We start from the raw sequence: 9409 nt of genomic DNA, 5'->3' as shown, positions 1-9409 counted from the left end.
AAGAGCCTTCAAATCAGCCAATACTTTAGCTCTCCATAACTTCAGCTTACTTTCAGCTACAGAAACCATTCAAATATTAAACTATTCAGCCTTTTCAGCAATTGATAAGAAACATTCAACTTTTTCAAAAATATTTCATACTTTTTGAAATATTCAGCTTTTTAAACTATTTTTGTAACATTGAAGTCAATGGGAGATGCCTTCAAATCCACTTTTCCTACACTTTGCGCCAAATGCATCTCCTTCCACATAATTTCAGCCAGACACTTCATTCCAACTTTCAAATGATCACAATACCTTCAGCTATAAAACTTGTATACAATAATTTTGATATCTTTTCAACTTTTTCAGATATTGGAATTAGTTTGGAGCTTAGCAGAGAGGCTTTTTCCAGATCTTAACATTGGAGTGGATGGAGCAGCTCATTAACTCTAGAGTGCTTTGATCTCAAAACAGAGTGCAGCGGTGCCTGAAATTCTCCCCCAAAAATGTTTTAAACTTGCCATAATTCCCAAACCCTACACTCCTCAGACATATTTTTTCATGGAAAACGTAGGAAAACCTCTCCTAGCTTGGAAAATAAGAAAACATTAAGAAAACATATTAAACAAAATGCCTCTTGAGGGCATTAAGTGACAAAAACGTTCAACATTCCTCCATTGAAGCCCATTGTAATTTCAGGCAGATATTTCCTCACGGTAGCAGCCGCACACCTTTAGTTAAACTGCCAAAAAGGCCACATTATTAACCCAAAACTACACAAAAATTACACTTCAGATACTGAACTTCCTTGACATGCTTCACGTTTTGAAATTTCACAGATATCTGTTACGGTTCTTCCACAAAACGTTCACATGTAAGAGGTTCATCTCTCATTCAGAACAATGGAAACCTGTGATCTCTACAGAGCTCGTTAGCTCAAATAGAAACACCTGTGTCATGGAACACGATGATGTCATCACTCCAACTGACATGCAGCAGACTTCAACAGTCCAGCTGTGAAGACATCTCAGAGACACACACTCTCTCTCTCACACACACACACACACACACACACACACACACACACACACACACACACACACACACACACACACACACACACACACACACACACACACACACACACACACACACACACACACACACTCTCTCACACACAGACTCTCACACACACAAACACACACACAGACAGACACACTCTTCAAACACAGACACACACACAGACAGACACACACACTCTCAAACACAGACACACACACACACACACACACACACACACACACACACACACACACACACACACACACACACACACACACACACACACACACACACACACACACTCTCTCTCAAACACAGAGACACACACACACACACACACACACACACACACACACACACACACACACACACACACACACACTCTCAAACACAGACACACACACAGACAGACACACACACACACTCTCAAACACACACACACACACACTCTTTCAAACACACACACACACACACACACACACACACACACACACACACACACACACACACACACACACACACACACACACACACAACAACAACACACACACACACACACACACACACACACACACACACACACACACACACACACACACACACACACACACACACTCTCTCTCTCTACCACACACACTGAACAGCTATCTACCACACACACTGAATTTCTCTCTCTCTCTCTGCATTTGGTAAATCGTCTTAAATCGTCATCATGTTAAACTTTGATCTCTGGGTTTACACCACACAGGTGTTTGTAAACATTCATTCACTACTACTTACAGCTAATATCTAACTCCTTCAGCCTAATTTCAGCTATAAACCATTCAACTATTACATTATTCAGCTATTTCAGGACATTGGGGCTATAAGTAGTTGTTTACACCTTTTTTTAAACCTTTTCTTTTAAATATTAAGCTTTTTCTGCATTTTTTTAGCTAAAAGTAGCTACTATTCAGCTAATAACATATTCAGCTTTTTCTGCATTTTCAGCTAAATTCAGCCATAAATGTTCACAGTTTCCAGCATTCGCACGCATTTTCTGCAAGAAATGCATTTTCTAGTTTTTTGTTTGAGATTCTGACACAAACCTCCCAGGTGGGCGGGACTTTCAGGGGTGCGTCCTCATTGGCTACTCAGTTGTTGAGTGACAGCCCAGTCCTCCAGCGATTGTACAGTGCAGGCAGCTACGGTGCGGTAGCTAGCTGAGCGTGGACAGAAGACCCCCAGAAGAACCAGCATTTCAATTATTATAATACTACAAGTGAAAATATATGTAAGTATTGATCATTTGTGCTATACGGTCTGTTTCTTTATTGTGTTAAGTGAGAAGTATAGCTGTGCTATGAAAGTTAGCTTGTGCTACCTTCAGGGTTGGGTTGTAACGGAATACATGTAACGGCGTTACGTAATCAGAATACAAAAATCAAGTAACTGTATTCAGCTCGCGTTACATTTGAAAAACGAGTAATCTGATTACAGTTACTTTCGTAAACCTGAAGTGAATACATTTTGGATTACTTATTGGAATTATTGGTGGAAGGATTTCCTCTCAACATTTAATATTCAAGTAGTAACAGCCGAATCATCACAGCCCACAAAACCTATTACAGCCGCAGATGGACCAAAATAGCGTTTGAAAAAAAATCGCGGGTCCGCTCGCTCAGTGAAACAATAACAAAGAAACATGGAGGAACAAAAGTCTGCGTTTAAATCGCGTGTGTGTATATATAGGTGTGTGTGGTTAAAACACATCAGCCTGCGGTCGCTCTTTAGTCTTTAGCCTTACTAATGATTATTTCTGAAGGTATACACAGTGAAGGCGGTGCATGAAAGGCGGTGCGTGAAAGGCGGTGCGTGAAAGGCGGTGCGTGAAAGGCGGTGCGTGAAAGGCGGTGCGCGGCGTGCTCGTCTTCTCAGAGGCTGAGTTAACCCTCCCGCTGCCTCCTGGCGCTGCAGAGATTTCATGAAGTGAAGGAGGTTTTCCTTCTAAAAAACAGCTGTGGGCAGCAGATACTGTGAGTGTCACGGACATTAATTCATAGATCAAGGCAGACTGGTGCACACTCTCCTGTTTTGCCAATCCGGTGCTTAAACTATAGCTCTACACCCCTGGCCGAAATGTCCTTAAAATGAAGTCCGAGTTCGACATTTTAATTGTCCTGCCAACACTGGCAGGACAGAAGGCGACACGCCCGTTCTAAGCCGTGTCCCTCACTCCTCACATCCCAAGCTGCATCCCCAACAAGTGTATTATGTTGTTAAATCGTTTCAGATGTGCTCTTGATAAGCCATTAAAACAGTAAAAATACGTTCAGTTTCCTTTTGCTTTTTTGTGTCTCCTGTTCACCAAAACATACGCATCTGTGATGGAAAAAGAAAGTAATCCAAAAGTAATCTAAAAGTAATCTGATTACGTTTTTTAAGACACGTAACTGTAACTGTATTCGGATTACTTTCAGAGCCATGTAATCAGTAATCAGTAACTGATTACATTTATAAAGTAACCCTCCCAACCCTGGCTACCTTTAGATCCATAACAATGCAAGCTAAGTATCCTAACAGTTAACTACATAGCTAGCAGTGAGTGAGCGTTCAGACACCAGCGCACACACTCAAACGGACTCGTGTGCCTGACTCTACCAACAGGTTTTCATGATTCTGTTTAGATATGCAAGTATAAGCCATGATAGCTTATTTTATTAACACGCTAATTTGATATGAAAATCAATGGAGGCTGAGTTAACTTTGTAGGAAAACCTACCCTCCATGACTGCCCCTGAGCTGTGTTTTATTTGTTAACTTCATATTTTTCATTTCCTAAAACATTTATTTTCCTCTCATATTAACAGTGTGGATCATTGAGACAGCGTGGCGTCCAGAGTCTTATCCCGTTTTCCCACTTCCTCTGAGGGGACAGCACGGAGGGGGGGCATGAAGAAAGAACTGCACCAGCTTCATCCACGCTGGCTTTACTGTTATCACTGGCTCAGTGTCATTTCATTTGACCAAATGTCTTTACATATACATTTAATAGATTTTATTATTATCCACCTTTTTGTTTTATGTCCTTTTATTTAAAACATTCTTTGAGACTTCATCTTCTGGTTCAAATTTCAATACATGTAATTTGTATAATCACTCTTTTGTCTTTATTCTACATGAAAATGTTAGAGATTCCATTCAAATCTGTTGATTATTCATATCTTCCTCAGGCTATGAATAGTATGTCGAATTTTTAATGCTAAATGTATATCATTTTCTCACAGGATATAGAATGAAACAACACCGGTTTTATCCATTGTGTATGAATGCTTCAGCTCTTCAGACCAACATAGTAAGATGTGAGCATGTTTCTAATTGTGTTGGTATGCAGTCTACAGTAGGTCTGGTCTGTTTAATAAAGTAAATCTGCCACTTTTATATTGCAGAATTTGTTCAATTAAAGCAGTCTTTAATTGTTTGTCCTAAACATAGCAATATATGATTTTGAAATGTAACATGTCTTTGAAAAATAATAGTATACAGTTTATATTGTGTATCACCTTTAGTTTAAAAATACATAGATGTGTTTTTTTAATCTATAAAATAAATAGACAGACACTTTATCAATCCCAAATTGGGAAATTATTTAACAGCAGCAGTGTGTTCAGGTATTAAAATATTTAAAGTTGGAATAAAGTATGAACTACACATCACAAGTATAATGCACTGCAATCCATAAAATAAGTCCGATATGTTCATGAAAACCCCCCAGGAGGCACCAACACTAACGTGGCCGAGTGGACTCCGGAGTTTGCTGCATGAGTTGCACTGTATGTTCTCATTCATAACACTCCGTTCGATGTCTCACTATGGGATGCGCCTCATCGCGGAGCAAACAGAAGCATCAATCTCATTACGCCAATCCTGATTGGCTGGTGATCTTGACGTCAACGTCAGGGGAAATCACCCCCTATAGAGAGGCGAAGTCCCTCCCTTTCCGGGAGCCTCCATGGGACCCCGGAAGCGTAAAATTATACATTGAAGTCAATGGAGAGAGAAAGGTTATCTTTTGATCCCGTTTGAATTGTGCCACGAATGACACATATGATGTTTGTCAATTTAAAAGAATATTTTGCAAGTCAAAAAATCAAAATGTGTCGTAAAACTGTGAAGTTACACATTTTTTTGTGTGAAACCGCTGAGTGAACTACAGGTCTCTCGTCTCGCACAATACGCGTCACCATCACAAAGACGGCCGTCACGTTAGCAAATTTCACCTGTTTCTTTCAGAATGAGAATAAAAGTATAAAACGAGGTGAACATCACTACAAGTCTGGACACGTTGAGAGCTGTACATACACGAAAGGGGAGTTAGTCGGTTCTGTAAGAGCAGCGGGACCGGCTTTACAAGGTTTCGGTGAGTAATATGAGTGCAATGTGTAACGTTAATGTCAGCTAGGCTAGCTAACATTAGCTAACAAGGTACACTAACGTGTTTTGTTTCAGGAACTAGTTTTCTCCTTAAGAACTTCGTGGTCTCTGTGTATGCTGTGTGGATAACATTAGTGTTCACAAGAACAAGGTAAACTCCCGTGTTTTGTTTTAGTTGCTCTTCAGATTGAAGCGGCCAGTTTTATATCGACTATACTGTATGTGATCTCCTTTTACATCTCGTTGTGTCATTTGAGTTTATTTGCTGTGTGTAGATTCAAGGGTTTTGGTTATCTTGTCAATTTGTTTGGTTATCTAGGCACAGCTGTGTGTGACTCCCTCTGGTACACTGGTATGTGTTTTCCTAATGTAGAGATCATTGATTAATTAATAAACTACACACTGAGTATAGATCCTGACCAAATCCTTTTTTATTGTTGATCAAATGTTTTTCAAAAATGTATTCATACACATTTAGAAAAATACAATGTACAATCACAACCAGTACAACACAAATTACAAAAAATACAGAAAAAACAAACAATAACAACAATCAGACAAGAGGACAAAACTATGGAAAAATAACCCCTCCCACCCCCAGATCCGGACCATCCTTGTATTATTGCTCATTCAATCTATTATAGCATGCTAACAAACATGGTGCTTACTTTATTTGTACAGATCTGCATGGGAGACGATGGCGCGATGCAGAGCGCTGTCTGTGATTGTGCACCGGGGATGTACAAATGCAGCCACGCTGCAGCATTGGCAATATGTGCCATGTGGCAGATCAGCTCCACAGATGTTGAGTGCCAGTGGAGGAAGCCTGGCACTTCCAAAGTAGTCCAGCCGGTGTCTCAACTTTACCAACAGTGAGAGGAGACATACAACCCACTGGCCAGAGACATCGCCACTCAGGATGTAGACTGGTTCAGGTCTGCACTGAGGGGCGCACAGTGTGGCATGGCATGGCTTTTGTCACCTGAGCCAGAGCCGCGGCCTCAACATCAGGCCATTGTCACCGTGCCGGAGCTGGTGAAGGGCATGGGGGTCGGGGGCTTGAGGCAATGCTTGCCTCAATGCGACTGAGCAGAGACCAGCAAGCTGCCATCCAGACAGTGAAGTGTCCACCATCATTATACATGATGGTGTATATAGGATATATATATATATATTTTGTATACATATCTGTAAATTGTATAATTTTATTTGATTTAAAAGTCTTTTTGATCTCTCTGTCTATAAACACAAACTGAGTAAGATTGACAATAAAGTTGACTTTGAAAAATATATATATTCTTTATGAAAATAGTTGACTGTTGGAGAAATTAATTGATTTGATTTTCTGAAGTTAATTTAACTTTGGCGACCATGTAAGGTCATTATTAAAAAGGTACAATCAATTTGTTTAGGGTTGACTAAAATAATGATAAACATTTCATTTGGATAATTTACTGACAGAATAAGAAACTCAATAATGCTCTACTCACCTGTTCCTTTTTATAAAGTGAAACAGTTGAAACGATAGATTTTAGTAAACTTAAAAACAACCTTCTCCAAAAGCTATCAAGGAATATACCGAATACTTATTTTAGAACGTTATTACATATTATTTGTATATAGTTTGAATGATCCATAATTGACAGAAGCTTGTGTTTACACTGACCTGTTACTCATATATTAATGTCTTTGTAACTTCTTTAAACCACTACCTCACTCATTTCTTTCATTCATCACGGTTCAGTAAACTAAGTGATACATGAACCAGTTTAATCATTATAATAGCGTAGGATTGCAACTCTTTGAAACTGTAGGTGGCTCTTAAAAGAGCTGTTGTGTTTGGGTGTGCTGGTCTCAGGTCAGTCTAAGCCCTCTCTCCGCGGATGCGGCGGGCCAGCTGGATGTCCTTGGGCATGATGGCGACCCTCTTTGCTTGGTTCATCTTACTGGGGGCAGCTACATGGATGTCGGTGCAGTCCACAATCATTGTGCAGTTGAAGGCAGAATGGATTTATTATTGACTCCGAATGAAGCACAACTTCATGTCATACAATACATTGACTTTATTTGTAATTGTGTAAAAACATATGAGCATTGATTAGCAAGCAGGACCTGCAGGAACAGAGCACGGTGATGGATGGAGCTGGGAAGAGAGAAGAATAAAGAAAACAGAACAACTTTATAATCGGATATTAAAAATTCAATTTCAAAACAAGTTGCCGCTCCTACAGTTTTCTAGTGTGTAAAGATGATTTCACTTGACCTATGCAAAATATCACACTCAATACATGTGTGTCTCTGGGGGGTGCATTGTGCCTTTGATGTATATAAATAATATACCATAACCAAATACTATTATGCCTTTGATGTATATAAATAATATACCATAACCAAATACTATTACGTACAGTAGAAATCAGGTTGCCAGGGCAGGTCAGTGTGCATGTTCCTCAGGGTCTCAGCAGTTACAGGTGAGGGAAAGGAAATAAAAGATTAAAAGGTCAGTAACAACACTTTAAAGTAACAACACTTTGAATAATTATCTCTTCTAATAATTTTCTCTCAGTAATCACTCAACTACTGTCTTTCCAACAAACAGATTGACTCACCCTTACTGTCATCATAATGAAACACGTCCAGAAGAATGTCATGCAAAGCTATCAGTACTTGAGATTATATTGGACCCAAAAAGAACCTTGAAAGTGTGTGTGTTTGGTAAGATGAAGTGTGTGTGTGTGTGTGTGTGTGTGTGTGTGTGTGTGTGTGTGTGTGTGTGTGTGTGTGTGTGTGTGTGTGTGTGTGTGTGTGTGTGTGTGTGTGTGTGTGTGTGTGTGTGTGTGTGTGTGTGTGTGTGTGTGTGTGTGTGTGTGTGTGTGTGTGTGTGTGTGTGTGTGTGTGTTGGTCAGTCAGGGAGTGTATTGTGTGTGTCAGGGTGTCTGGGAAAGTGTATGTGTGTGTGTGTTGATATCTTGGTCAGGGAGTGTTGTGTGTGTGTGTGTGTGTGTGTGTGTGTGTGTGTGTGTGTGTGTGTGTGTGTGTGTGTGTGTGTGTGTGTGTGTGTGTGTGTGTGTGTGTGTGTGTGTGTGTGTGTGTGTGTGTGTGTGTGTGTGTGTGTGTGTGTGTGTGTGTGTGTGTGTGTGTGTGTGTGTGTGTCAGGGTGTCTGGGAAAGTGTATGTAAGAAGGTTTATATATATAGGATTACTTTAAAACAGTCCCAAATAATACATGTTCACTTCAATACAGTTCAAGATAATACCTGTTTACTTTAATACAGTTTAGAACAATATCTGTTTGCTTTAGTTTACTTCATGTAATAAAATAATAATTTCATGGTAAGGCTACCATTACTAAAGTAATGTAATGCTAACTAACGTGCTCGCTACTCGTCGCTACTAGCTAGGTAGCTAACTTGACTGTGTTCCATGCACAACATGTGTATTACCTGATATGTCTGATCCGGCGACTCCTGGTCCTTTCATCAGACGGGAATCGATAGAACGAGCAAGTGGTATGATCACTTATGTGATTACAACCTGGTACAAAGCACACAGGCATCTTGTAAAAGTGAATTTATTTTTAGCAATCTCTTATTTATTGGAGGGAATAAATCAGTTATGAGATCTTCTTCTTCTTCTTCGCTTTAATTACGAGTCACAACCACTTGGAGCATTATCGCCTGTGACATCACTTACGTGATCCAGAATGGGATTTGGGATTTGTAGTCTTTGTAGTCGCGTATTTTTCATAGTCTTATATTTCAACAGTTTTACGACAAAATGTGACTTTTTTGACATGGAACTTATTGTTTAAGATTGACAAACATCATATGTGTAGTTCGTGGCACAATTCAAACGGGATCAAAAGATACGTTTTCTCTCTCCATTGAATTCAATGTAAATGTTTCGCTTCCGGGGTCCCATGGGCCGGAAGTAGATGGGCGTGACTTCGCCT

This window comes from Pseudochaenichthys georgianus, chromosome 16 (assembly GCF_902827115.2).
Source record: "Pseudochaenichthys georgianus chromosome 16, fPseGeo1.2, whole genome shotgun sequence".
NCBI classification, from domain to species: Eukaryota; Metazoa; Chordata; class Actinopteri; order Perciformes; family Channichthyidae; genus Pseudochaenichthys; species Pseudochaenichthys georgianus.
Note: the sequence above shows the minus strand (reverse complement) of the source record.